Below are 14075 nucleotides of genomic sequence, written 5' to 3' on the forward strand. Positions count from 1 at the left end.
AAAGGCAGGAATGCCAGAGTCCCCTATGTGAAAAGCAAAGGAGGAGGTGGGGGCGGGATTAGGCTTTTAAAAGGGGCCATGAAAAAGTAAAGGTTCCTCTTGTGCAAGCACCGAGTCATTACTGACCCCTAGAGGGATGCCGTTTTTCCTCGGCATGTTCCTGGCAGACTATATAGTGGGGTGGTTTGCCATTGCCTTCCCCAGTCCTTATTACCTTTCCCCCAGCAAGCTGGGTACTCATTTTACCGACTTCGGAAGGATGGAGGGCTGAGTCAACCTCAGCCGGCTACCTGAAAATCAGCTTCCGCTGGGATCGAACTCAGGTCGTGGGGAGAGTTTCAGTTGCATTACTGCCGCCTACCACTCTGCGCTGCATGAGGCTCTTAAAAGGGGCCATGGCTCAGTGGCAAATACAAATACTTTGCATGCAGAAGGGCCTGGGTTCAATTCTTGATATCTCCAGGTAGGGCTCAAAAATTCCTGACTGAAACCCTGGAGAGCTGCAGCCAGTAACTGTCAACAGTATTGGGCTAGATGGACCAATGCTCTGACGTGGTATATAAAGTAGCTTCCTTATGTTCCTTTGAGGCTATATCCTTCTATCTCAAATGCTACTTTACTACTGCAGGAGGTTTTACATGGGGTTCCACCTTCCTACAATCTGAGGTGGTACAGTCCAGTAAGAACTCCATCATGTCATTCTGACCGTAGCTCAATTCTCAGATTCTCTATATAAAAGGAGCTTTTCTATCCATCCCTAAGTGGGAGCTGTACTGTGAGAATCAGCTCTTGGAATCAATGCATCCTGAATATTGAGGGGCACCTCTGGGTACCCAATTTCTTTTAGAGGGATCAAGTGATGAGGTTTTCAAGCACTGAGCTTGAATGGTGTTTATAAAATGGGTTCTCTGTCTAAAAAGCAATATTATGGGACTAGTTTGGAGGGCCTGTATAAGTCAGTGGTGCAGAACCTCTTTCAGCCTAAGAGCTGAATCCCATTTTGGAGAAGCTGGAGGCGGGGGGGGGGGAGAGAAGGGCAACATTCCAGTGGTGGGTGGGGCCACATATTAAAAATACCAGATTATTTTAGCTTAAAGTTTTAACTGCCAGTAACCAAGCCTTAGGAGAGGCATTTCAACCTTTTAGAATGGGAAACAAACCCTGTATAAGCCAGGAAACCACCAAACATTTGGTGATTGAGGGAATGGGAGAAAGGAGGTGAGGCCAGGGGAAAGGGATGTGGCCTTCTGGAGAAATCCTGAATGCTTAATTGGGATCTCCAGAGTAAACCTGGGCTTCAATTTTTGTGAACCGCCCAGAGAGCTTCGGCTATTGGGCGGTATAGAAATGAAATAAATAATAATAATAATAATTGAGGTTCTGCCCCCATGGAATAAGTCTTGAAAATGTGTGGCTGGCAGCCTGTTCCTCTACTGCTAGCTCCTGACCAATTCATGTGATCCTGCTTGCCATGGGCTGGATACATTAGCACTACTCAGACAATTGTTATGTGTAAAGTGAATGTGTGTGCAGGGATGGAGTGAGATGTCAGCAGCAAGCATCACCTTCTGACCTATGCATGTTCATTGCACTGCCTATACAGTCCCTGTGCACATACAGCCTGTATGTGTGTGCAGACAGTGTACAGGTGGCCAGGAACCCTGGAGTATACCTGTGTAGGCAGCTCATTAAAAATAAATCTCATTTCATTATATACTTTAAATCATGTGGAAGTCACTTAGGAGTCTTTAGGATAGCTATATAATGCATTAGCAGCAATCTTTTCATGTGCTCTGTCTGTAAAAACACTTGAAATGAAAGGGCTTCCAACCCAGAATTAGTATTAGGAAAGCAAAATGATGGACTAATGGCTTTACTCTGCCAGAAAGGAAAAAGCAACCAACTGTCTCTGTTAGATCACTGACATGCCAAATGGGAGAGGGAGAGAACAGTCAAGTTCAAGTATAGTACTTGTAGCCAACAAAAAATTGCAGCAAGCATATTGATGCTGAAATAGATTAAAAGGCTAAACTAATCCATTCTTTCAGTTCTAATTCTTTATTTTATGTTAAATAGATACATCTCCAGGCAAATCTCATGTGTGTAAATGTTCTGTTCAATTTCATTGCATTGACAACCAGTCATTTTCAAAACAGTGAGCCAGCCCGTAAGCTAAAACATATTTGACTAAAATACAGCCACTGGTTACATCCAGAAAAACAACAGCCCTTAAAATTTAATATTTAAAACCTAAGAGCAAACCATCTTGGCTTCTCTTACATTGAACAAAACAAAATTGAGTGGTTTGAATTCAAAGCCCCTTTTCTCACTTTCAGAGCAGAATTAATATTTTGCAGTTCTAAAAGCAGCATAATAATCCAGTCCATTTAATAACTTTAGCACCTTATCCCTTGATGTTTCCAACCTCTTTTTCTTTAGGAGTGGAAAAATATATTTGAGTCTCAAATCATCGTATTTAGCACACTCTAGCAGAAAGTGAATTTGATCTTCTACTGTCTTGCAACCAAATGGACATAGCTGACATGGCCTGGGCACATTATGAAATCTTCCCTCAAGGGAATACAGTTCAGTCGACATTTAGTCATAAGAACCTATAACGGATAGGGACTTGGGTGTGCCAGATATTGTGCCGCCGGATTAAAAGTAGCTGGCAATCCAGCATATAATTCATTTGATCTACAATTAGCCACCTTGGCTGTGTCCATTTGCCACAATGTATCTGCTATCTTCTGCTTTATGAGTGATTTGGCCACATCATAACCCTTTGACAAAAGAAATTCATACAAGAAACCCATCTGGGTCACATACTCTCTCATTATACCTGACCCAGCCACATAATTCATCTCTTCAAAAGCAGACTGAAGCAATGGTGAAGTTAGCTGGAAAATCAATCTGAGCCAGAGGTGAGCCGCTGCCTTCATTACCAGGCCCAAAATGGGTAAAACCCCCATTTCAGTTCTTATTATGGCCCTTAGAGTGCTTCTTGCTACATTTAAAGCCCTTGTTAAAAACCCATGTTGAACTGACTCCAGCTCAGCAAGGTCTGAGTTTGCGTATAGCACAGCCCCATAAAACATTTGTGGCAGTAGTTTACAACAATAAAGTTCCAAAAGTGTGGAAGTTAAGTGCCTTCCCATCCCAGCTGAAAACCTTAGGATTGCCCCACTTGAAATCTTAGCTTTCTCTGCTATCCCTTTTATATGGTTATCACATTTGCCAGCTTTTGAAACAAATGATTCCAAGATATTTATATTTAGTTATAAATATAACTAATGGACTCCAGGTTATGGCCATTCAGCAACCAGTGATGGAACTTTCTTCATCTACCAAATTCCATAACCTTTGTTTTCTTATAGTTCACAGTCCACATTTCTTGCTGGCAAAACTTGGAAAGAGCCGCCAGCAACCATCTCGTCCCTATCGAGGTGTAAGACAGGATGACAGCATAATCTGCATATAATAATACAGAAATCGGACAGTGTCCTTGAGATGGTGGAAAAACCTGTGGACCAGACTGGGCATTTACCATGTCATTCAAATATATAGTAAATAAGGTCAGGGCCAGCAGACATCCCTGTGTTACCCCCCCCCCCCCTTGACAGGGATATCTTTGGATAACCTTCTACTGGGGTCCAATCTGACTTGCATGATGGAATTTGTATATAGTCCCTGGATTCTTGCTCCCAATCGGGGGTCAATCTGAAGATCTCTGAGTTTCTGCCATAGGCACAATCTTGAGATTGAACCAAATGCAGCTTTCAGATCCACAAACATTGCGAACAGCACTTTGTGCAGTGGAGAAGTATATTTCCCAATCAGATGGTGTAGGAGAAAACAATGATCTATAGTAGAGCGTTCTCTCCAAAAGCCCGCTTGTTCCTCAGCCAGGATCCCAGACTCTTCTAATCAGGGCTCTAATTTCTCTAAGAGGTATTTACTATAGAGCTTGCCAATCACGGCCAGGAGACTAACTGGTCTATAATTTCCTGGGTGAGATCTAGAACCGCCCTTGTGGATTGGGATGACAATTGCCATAGCCCACTCCTTTGGGAATACCCCTGAGAGATCAACAGTTGTAAACAAGGATGCAAGCAGTGGGACTCACCAATTAATTCGATCTTTCAAAAAGTCAGCAGTTATACCATTGAAGCTTGGGGCTTTACCTTTCTTTAAGCCTGTAATTAAGTTAATAACTGTTTCCAGGGTTATGGGGGGCCACACTTGCTGGTTTACCAAGTCCCTTGAACCCATATCTATCTCTGTCCCTACTACCTAAAACAGCTTTTGAAAGTGATCATCTCAACTAGATACACTGATGGGGAATAAACTTTGTGGAGGACTTGGCTTGTGATGCTGATTTATCAGCCTCCAGAATTTTGTTCTATCCTTAGACTTTAGGGCTGGCTCCAGCTCTACACACTGGGAAAGGAAGTACTCCCTTTTTTTTTTAATTAGAGTTTTAAACAATCAGTGTTGCTCAAGATTCCAAATTGGAAGGGAGATAGTTGCACTTAATTTACACATATTATGAGCTTTGTTTAGTTCTGTCTTTTGTAGCTTATGGTCTGAATCAAACCATGGTTTGGAAGAAGTTTTAGGGCCTAATAACAGTCATGGGGCATGGAATAACAAGGGTTCCAGCTCTGCAGTCATGTCCTGGAAAAGGTCAATTTTAGCTTCCCCAGTATGACCATCCATTATTAGATCATATAGGTGTCTCATTTTATTGGAAGCAAGTGTTTGTCCTAATTCCTGTTGATCCACATTTTGGCATTGAATCCTTATTCTGGCACTCCTGAGTGGGCCTGTGATTCTAGTCCTGGCTTCCCCTCTCTTCACTGAGTTATGAATGTCTATTGCTAACCTCACTGGTTGATGGTCCAGCTCTGGATAAGAACCAATTGAGAAGTGCCTGTCCTTGTCTAGGCAACCCCCCGAAATCAGAATGTAATCGATCACACTTGCCCCCCAGTGATTAAAGAAGGTGACGTCACCCCCAAGATCTTCAGAAGATAAACCATATAATGGGATTAAACCTGCCTCCCTTATCAGCAGACAAAAATAATGACTATGGTTATTTATTGAGAGGTCTTTGGACTGCCTTGTGGGTAAATCCCAAATTGGACTCCACTTTTCCAACCCCTCTTAATTATTTTGGACCAGATCCCAAGATGACCCAATGCTGGCATTGAAGTCACCAGCCAAGATGATCATAGATCTGGGAAACTTCAATTGGATGGCCTCAGTTGATTCGCCCAGCAATTGCCACATTTGGGCAGAATAATGAGTTGAGCCCCTTGGAAGAACATAAATGTTTATCAGTATCAAATGTAGTCCTCTAAATTGATGACTAATGGCTTGAAACCACTAGGAGTGGATAATCAGCACATCTGAGCGTACCTCAAGGGATGTTGCAATTCCACAAGCAACACCACCCCATGGACGGCCTTTAGAAGGTGGGGCCTGTTATAAAAAAATAATCATCTAATAATATTTATTTCAAAAGCCAGGTCTCTTGAAGCAGAATTATCTTAAATGAAGTAATTAGCTCAAAAAAAGAAGGGTCATTCAGCTTGTTTGACCATCCTGCTATATTCCAAGAAATTAAAGACACCACCAAAGAAGTTAATGGGACTCTATTTCCTACTAGTCAAGGGGAGGGAATAGAAGTAATTTTGTTGAGTGTAACATCACAACATATGGCCCCATTCTTTGGCTGTGGTGTAGGTATGAGGATTTGTGAAGAGGGTTTTTTTTCTGTGGATCTCAAAAATTTTACTTCTGCTGTTATCTCTCAAAAATTTGACATATATGTTGAGTAGGCTGAGCATTACTCTGTGCAGGATTCTCTTGCAACAGAGAGTCATTAGAAAAGTTTGCACTTATAGGGTCACAATTCGGCACTGTCTTAAAACAACTAGTGAGTACAGGATCTTTGGTTGGTGATTTACTTTGAAAAGTTTAGAAAAGTTTGCACTTATAGGGTCACAATTCGGCACTGTCTTAAAACAACTAGTGAGTACAGGATCTTTGGTTGGTGATTTACTTTGTACTGGATCTAGAGTTAAATCAATCAATTAGATAGATCTTGTGTTTTAAGGAAAGGTCTAGCTTGGCTCAAAGATAGAAATAAGGGTTGTACTTCCCTGTTTTGGAATACCCACCTGGCTCTGATGTTAAATTTTTGAAGAATACCCTCTGACACCATTATTTTGTTCACAATTCAAGATGAAGAAAGGGTTTCTGGTATGGTAATGTTGGGAGTATCTGAAAAGATTTCAGATCTCTCGTTAGGCCCAGCTTCAGCAAATTATTTAAATCTGACAGAATTCTAGATTTCCCATGCCAACTAGGGAGGGAGACATTTTGTAAAGGGAAGACATCAAAGGCCACTTGACATGAAGAGATTACTAGCTTGTAACCTGTGGGACTCAAATCAGTCCTTGAGGTAGTAACAGACATCACTAGATTCTGGGATGCAGGTTTTCCTTTGCTTAGGGTTTGCTCCTGTTCATTTATGCCCATAAGTAGTTCCACATGATTTGAGATTTGCTCAAGCTTAGATTTCATTTCTGGAATGAATGCAGTTTCTGCTTTACGTTGGTTGAGAGCCTTAAAGACTGCCGCCAGTGTAGAGGACACCAAAGTGCAATGCTCTGCAACTTGGTTAATATCAAATATTTCCTTTTGCTGGGGTATGAGCTGGGAGGGGGTGACAGTTTGGGTTCCTACATGACCAACTTCATGACCATTTGGACTATCAGGAGGGTCCTCCTGGGTAAGTTATTTATTTATTTATTACATTTCTATCCCGCCATTTTTCCTCTTTAAGAAACCCAAGGCGGCATACATAATCCTCCTCCTCTCCATTTTATCCTCACAACAACAACCCTGTGAGGTAGGTTGGGCGGAGAGTCTGTGATTTAGCCCAAAGTCACCCAGTGAGCTTCCATGGCCCAGTGGGACTAGAACCTGGATCTCCTGGCTCCCAGTCCAACACTCTAGCCACTACACCACACTGGCTCTTATAGCGATTTTGTAACGAGGTGGAGCATAATAAATTAAGGGTTCTATCTATGTACCAGTTATTTTAGACTGTTTGGTTTTTGGAATTATGTAGGGGGATGAAGGGTGCCTTGTTCTTTTTTACTTGACCTCTCCATATAAGGTAATCTGCCATTTACCTTTCCCCCTTACCACCTCCCAAAACTGTGACATGAAAAAGCCCCATTGCCTTATAAACCCAGGATTGAATGTATAAACACAACTATGGATTAGAGTGTTTTGTACAATGCAATACTACGATCTAAATAGTTTGCATTTAGCCCTAACCCTGACTGCAGAACCCCCCCCCCCCGCCAGTTTCTCCTCAGATGGAATTCACTCCTACCTTATTAGCCAAATCAATTGCACAGACTTCCAGGCATTACTGCTTGTGCAACTTAAATAATTGTCATAGACACTTGTTAAGTCTCTTAAGTAAAATGTCACTTGTAGAGTTTCTTTAAAATAGAAATGCTGACAAGCCAATACTGAACTCTCAGCATCCATGAAGCAAAGCTGGCCAAATGTCCAAACACTTCTCCAATATGCCAGGGAATCCATAACCTTTGGTGAATATAAGAAGCTGTAGAAACGACAGGACATAGCTCTGGCCAACTTGGTCTGATTGCTTGGGAATGAAGACTTTGGAAATGGCTAAAGTTTGTCTTCTGTGGATGATAAACAATACTAAACACTCCCAGGCCTGTCAACCATCCTTAAATCAGTCCTATATTATCAGCGATTGTTAATTGCCTCAGCTGCAAAAGGTCTTCTCAGTGAGTAAATTCCAAACAACCCAAATAAGGTAGGAAAACCCACAGAGAGGCAAACTCAGCTTTCTTCAGATATCAAAGCCACTTGTATCTGCTGATCCAAGTATTAAAACCAAATGAAAAGGTAAGCTATTAGTTTACAAATACTCTAAATACTCTGAAGGCCCTCCCTCCAAAAAACCCAGCCTGAATGCTTGAAGAAGTACTCTAGGATTCGAACAATCCTTCAGCACCTCCACCACGCTGAAGTTCTCAGAAGCAATCGCCTCATTTCAATGCTGATAAAAAAATCTGTGTTTTCTGCAGTGTTTTTATTATTGAAGGATAATTGCTGTCTAGGAGACCACGATGTGTGTAAATTAACAGGCACATATTAGCTTTAGTTTACAAGCTGCTTAGTTACTTCACTGTCTTTAGAAAACTATGTAAATCAGCAACCAAGGGTAATGCTTTAACAGGCATGAATTCACGTTTATTTTTTATCCGGTACTAATGTGTACTTGCTTTTCTTAGAAAAAATATGCAAATTTATCCTTTTTCGATCTTGTAGCCCAAACTGATTTATATTTATTCAGAAGTAAGTCTCACTTCGTTCAGTGAGACTTACTTCCAAGCTAGTGCTCATAGGATTGCTGCCTTCAGGTTGTCAAACAAGAGGAAGGAAAAATGCTACTAATTCCATTGAGGGAAGCATAAGTATAATGGGGTTAAAGTTTAACTATAGGAAGTTAGTTTGGCTACATATTAGAAAACATGTCTTAATTAGTTCATGGCCATAGTTCAGTGGTAGAACACATACTCTGGATGTATAAGATCTTAGTTTCAATCCCTATCAGCTCCAGTTAAAGCAGGAGTGGGCACCTTGTAGCTGTCCAGATGTTTTGGCCTACAACTCTCATCAGTCCTACCCACCATAGCCAATGGGGGATCATGGGAGTTGTAGGCCAAAACATCTGGAGGGCCACAGGCTGTCCATCCCTGAGTTAAAGGACCTCCGGTAGCAGGCTGGGAAAGACCTCTACCTGATGCCTTGGAGAGCTGCAGTGAGGCAATACTGGGCTAGCTGGACCAATAGGCTGACAATGTAAGCTGAGGGTTCAAAAGAAGTTCAGCCAAAAAACAAGGGAAGGTGTGGAGTCTCAAGAAGTTGAAAAGGCATCAATTGGGGGATGTTATAGAATCTTTTCTCAGGGTAAAGGACTGAATTTGACCAGCCAACACAGATCAATTATGATGTCTCAGCACAAAATTAACTTGGGAGTTTTCCTGTTAAGCATGTTTGTGCTGTGTAATTTGGGGGGAGCACTTAACCCCTTTCAAAAGTCTGCAATCTAAACTATTCAAATTTAGCATCCAGGAGTTTCTATTTTGATTCCCCAAGGTTTTCATTATAGTTACTGCAAGCAAGCCTGCTACTAACTAAATCAACCAGTTCAGCACCACTAGTGGAAAACTCATAGGACAGACAAATCTATCAAGAACATGAAAGGAATTTGAAAACTCAGTGATACTAATTATTCAGATTTTAATTATTTGTATGTATTGTTTTCAATGTCTTAGACTCCAGTGATACTATAAATTAAACTATGGTGTACAGCAGGTCTAGGAATCTGCATGGGCGTAATCATGCTGAATAGACTAGATTGTATCCAAAGCATAATCTCTTGTCTCAAAGAATCCAGAGAATGTTGGCTTTTATATATAAAGAAGCATGTTCCTAGCTCTCTTAGCAGCAGAGCTGCGGGGAATGAAAATGTATCAGTAGCATCTGGAGAGAGCCAATAGCTCAGTGGTAGAACACATGCTTTGCATGCAGAAGGTCGCAGGTTCAATCTCGGACATCTTCAGTAAAAAGGATCAAATAACAGGTGGTATGAAAGACTTCTGCCTGCAATTCTAGAGGTGAGGAACTCCTTTCAGCTTGGGGGCCAAATTCCAGCAAATTTTCCAGAGTTCTGAATTGTGTTGCAAGAATCCATGGGTACAGGAGGCTCTCCTCTTGAGAAAGTCATCCTCCGCAAGTAGAGGGTGATGGAAATACATGGACAGGGGAAGCGAGAGCGGTTAGCATTTTCCCTCTCCTCACATATTTACTGTATCAAGATGTAGAATGCTTGAATAGGGCTTTACTCTCTGGTAAGTGTACAAGGGATTGCTGTTGTAACAACAGTTTAGTTGGATTGAAGACATTGTGCGGTATCCAATACCGCTATGCTTCCACTTATTACATTGCACCAGCGGGACACACCGCTAGCGCAGTGGGGAGTTAGTGCTTCCTAATGCAACTCCTGAAATGAGTGGAAACACTTGTTTTCAAATCAGGACGGGTCAGTTGAGCTCCTTTCTGTCAGCTTTGCTAACCTGGCCCATTCCAGAACCAAGCATTGCTTTAAGAACCACTAGCTCCCACTTGTGCTAGCAGTGGGTCTCACTGGCACACAGGCAATGTAGAATACTGCCCAGTGTCTTACTCTTAAACTATGACAATCATCTCAATATTGCAACCGGAAGAACCATATACACTAAGGGTGCAATCCTACTGGGATGGCTGTAAGCCTCCAAATTCGGAGGCTTATGACCATCCAGTGCAGCATGGGAGGAGCGCCTGAGGCAATCTTCACCTCCTTTTGCACTCCTCCCGCTCTACATTTGGCTAGATGGGCTTTTTCACCCATCTAGACAGGGCTCTGTGGAGTGGAAGGAAAGGAGGCCGAGGAGGCCTGGGGATATATTGTAAGCCGGCCTCCCCAGTCCCCTCCCTGCACACTGGCAGGCCCCTTTCGCTCCTCTCTGAGGTTGGCGGCAGGGTTCTCTACATCAGCTGTGAGGGGGAGGGGGTGGGAAGCTTCGATTCCTGGCTCCAAGGTCGGAGTGCTGACTCCAACCTCAGATCCAGGGATCGGAACCATCCTATGCCCCCCCCGACACTGTCTAGGGGCCATAGGATTGCTTCCTCCGTGTGTGTATAGATATATAATTTATTCCTACCACAAGATCAGAGACTGACCTATGTAAGCAAACACTTCCCAAATTACGACTAAATCCCAAAGTGATGGTTTTAATTCAGAGAACCACCTATTGACAAATAAAATGGCTTAAAAACTGAAGGAAAGGGGATCTGGTTCTGAGCATTGCTTAGAATCATATGTAAGCTCCTTGGAAGTAAAGACGGTATAATAAATATAGCAAATAAGGGCACAATCCTATGCATGTTTAGCCAGAAAAAAGGCCTACAATTCCCAGCATGCCCCAACCAGGCATGCTGGGAGGTGTAGGCCTTTTTTTCTGTCTAAACGTGCATAGGATTGTGTCTTAAATAATTAAAGCCTTGGTGCTTGCTCAGAGGTATACTGCCACTATCACATAATTCCCTCTAAAACTGAACCTGGATGGTCCCATAGTTATCAGTTTGGAAGCAAAGTTAGACACCCCCCAAAAGGTAGTAGGTGGTTCTGCATACTGAGTAAATGCCACAGGTATGCAGAAGTATAATAGTTTGTAAATAAATAAATAAACAGCCTGAAAGGGGCCTATGTTCATTGCCTTCCAGGACTTACATAATGTTGAGGGCAGTTGAGTAATGGGATGCTGAGGATGTCACTTGGAAAGTGGGGAAAGGAAAATGAGAATGGGAGGAAATATATATTTTTGAGCCTTAACATTTTATAGTATCCTAGACTAAAGGTGGGGATTAGGATTAAGAGAATGTGCTCCAAGAGGTGGTTTCAGGAAGGAGGGGAGGAAAAAGAACTCCCCCCCGCTTTCCTGCTCTCCAGAAACCTCCCCTCCATATAGCAATGAAGTGCTTAGGTTCATGGCTGGCAGTCACCTGAGGCCTTTAGCACTAGAATAGGAAAAGGTTTCAGGAGGGTGGGAAAGAAAAGAGGGTCCCCTTTTTATTTTTGTCCCCCGCATGCCCTGAACAGTACTAAAAGTATTATGCTCCAGGTTGGACAGAACCCTGAACAGGTGCACTCCTGTCAGGGGCTGGGGATACACTGCAACATTTTGTTCCTACTTACAATGCCTTATTTATAACCAGGCTTATTTATCTTAATTTAAACTTATTCAATGGTTCCCTGTAATTATATATAAAAGGTGAGAAACGTAAGTGAATCAATAAACACTAGAGAGTTCTGTGTTTAGAAAAGCAGTAATCCTTTCGGAATTCATCTTATGCCATGACAAAGGACTCTAGGCTCAGGGGAGGTACTGGAATTCCCAGGAAGTAAGAATTAAGTTAGTAAGGGTGCAATCCTATGCAGGTTTAGACAGAAAAAAGCCCTACAACTCCCAATATTCCCCAGCCAGCATTGCTTGCTGGGGTATGCTGGGAGTTGTAGGACTTTTTCCTTTCTAAACCTGCATAGGATTGTGTCCTAAGTGGATGTCTGAGAAGAATTTGTTAGCAGCTGCTTAGGTGAGAGTGCTTATGCTCCAGAAAGGGCAAGTGGAAACTTGTTTGGGGATCACTGGAACCATCTTACACCTGAGGTACCATGTATGTAACCAGGAACAACTAAAAGGAACATCTGGGCCTTGGAGAATCCTGATTAGGAGATGAGTTAAATTCTATAATTTTTATTACTTTTGGAGAGGTAACGTGGTGCCCTAATAATCTACCCTGAAGAGCAGGGATGGAGAACCTGTGGACCTCCAGCTTTTGGACTACAACTCCCATCATCCCTACCCACTAGCTATGCAGGCCAAGGGTGAAGGTAGCTGAAGGCCAAAATCTGAGGGCCACAGGTTCCCAAACCTGAGAGAAGCTGAGATTTATACTTGTAAATATGTGGCATTATAGGATTGAAGCCTAAATCTTCAGTGTTGGAGAGATACCATAATGTGGGCTACTGGCCTTTATTTGAGCTAGGGCTGATCTGGGTTTACTTCTGGTACAGATGAAGCAACATAAACCAAAAGAAGTTATCTTTAAAGACTGCTGCTTTACATTTTAGGCTGCAATTCTATGCACACTTTCTTGTGATTAAAACAACGTCTGTGTGGTAATCTAACAAATTTATTCTAGCATAAGCTTTCATGGTCCACTTCATCAGATGTATGGAGTATTATGAAGAATTTCAGGTTTTTATACAGTACATATGGTACTGATGATGATCACATTATTAAAAATAGTCCTTTACAACGCAGCTGTTGCAAACAGCCAGTCTCTAAAGAAAAGAATAAATGGACACAAATGTGACATCAGGAATGGCAATATTCAGAAACCAGTGGAGGAACACTTCAGCATCCCAGGGACACTATCACAGACCTTAAAGTGGCCATTGTGGAGCAAAGCAACTTCAAGGGGAGAATACAGTGAGAGACTTCCGAGTCAGAATTTCCAGAGGCTTGAATCAGAATAATGGATTTTTATCACACTACATGTGTTAATTGGCTGTGCTTTTACCAAGATGTTTGTTATCAGTAACAGCACCACAAGTACTGTATGAAAACCGAAACTCTTAATAACACTCCATGGATCTGATAAAGTGGACTATAGTACACAAAAGCTCATGCCAGAATAAATGTGAGAGTCTTTAAAATATCACAAGACTCTTTGTTTTTGTTGCAATAGACTAACACGGCTACACTCTGGAAATTGTTACTTGGGATTAAATTCCAATGAATTCCGTAGGGCTTACTTCTGTGTAACATGCTTAGGCCTGGACTGCATATTTCTAATTGTACTTTTCCACATGGAAAACTTAACATTTATCTTCCAAATGTGGGTGCAATACACATACATGCTTGCAGGGAGCTCCCAATTGGCAGTGACTTCTTGCAATTTATAGGAATGCAAGTAGTTTTCTGATACAATGTGTACAAAATTCCTTTCAACTCTCATTAAGTGACCAACTACTAGTCCTCACCCATCTGTGCTTAGGAAAAAAAATAATATAGGGTGTGAGCTCCAGAAAGAACTGAGCTCAAGTACCTTTTACTTTGGAGTGAGGCCTGGTGGGCGGTAGCATTATGTCACTTGAAATATAAACAAAAATTCAAACTTACATGCAACAAGGAAAATTCAAGATTGTCAAGGCCAGCAGAAAGAAGACTGAACAAGTAAACATTTCCCTGCATGTAATGTAAAATCTTGTCTTAAATGTGGAGTCATAGCTAATCTGTGGTTTAAAGGAAGTGGAGAATGTCACTGGAGTTTTCAAGGAGCCAAACAGCTGTAAAAGGTTGAAACTGAACACTTGGATGGGGTGATAAAAAGAGGGGAAGGAGGAT

At 41.9% G+C, this 14075-nt stretch overlaps 1 protein-coding gene across 3 annotated transcripts in view; it reads right to left on the reverse strand.

The window, feature by feature from the left end:
* The window catches only part of DDB2 (damage specific DNA binding protein 2), a 52027-nt gene that overhangs the window by 36837 nt on the left and 1115 nt on the right, over window positions 1–14075 (reverse strand). Inside the window, exon 2 of one of the 3 annotated variants that reach the window (XM_084849849.1) lies at window positions 6186–6288. The exons of 1 other annotated variant lie outside the window; for it this stretch is intronic. The gene's annotated coding sequence lies outside the window, so the exon portion shown is untranslated. Of the gene's footprint in view, window positions 1–6185; window positions 6289–13850; window positions 13933–14075 lie in introns of those variants that run through there. One more of the 3 variants, XM_084849857.1, reaches the window with a different exon arrangement.

This window comes from Heloderma suspectum, chromosome 1, assembly GCF_057233095.1.
Source record: "Heloderma suspectum isolate Gila_16-S chromosome 1, 16-S_ref, whole genome shotgun sequence".
Classification (NCBI taxonomy): Eukaryota; Metazoa; Chordata; class Lepidosauria; order Squamata; family Helodermatidae; genus Heloderma; species Heloderma suspectum.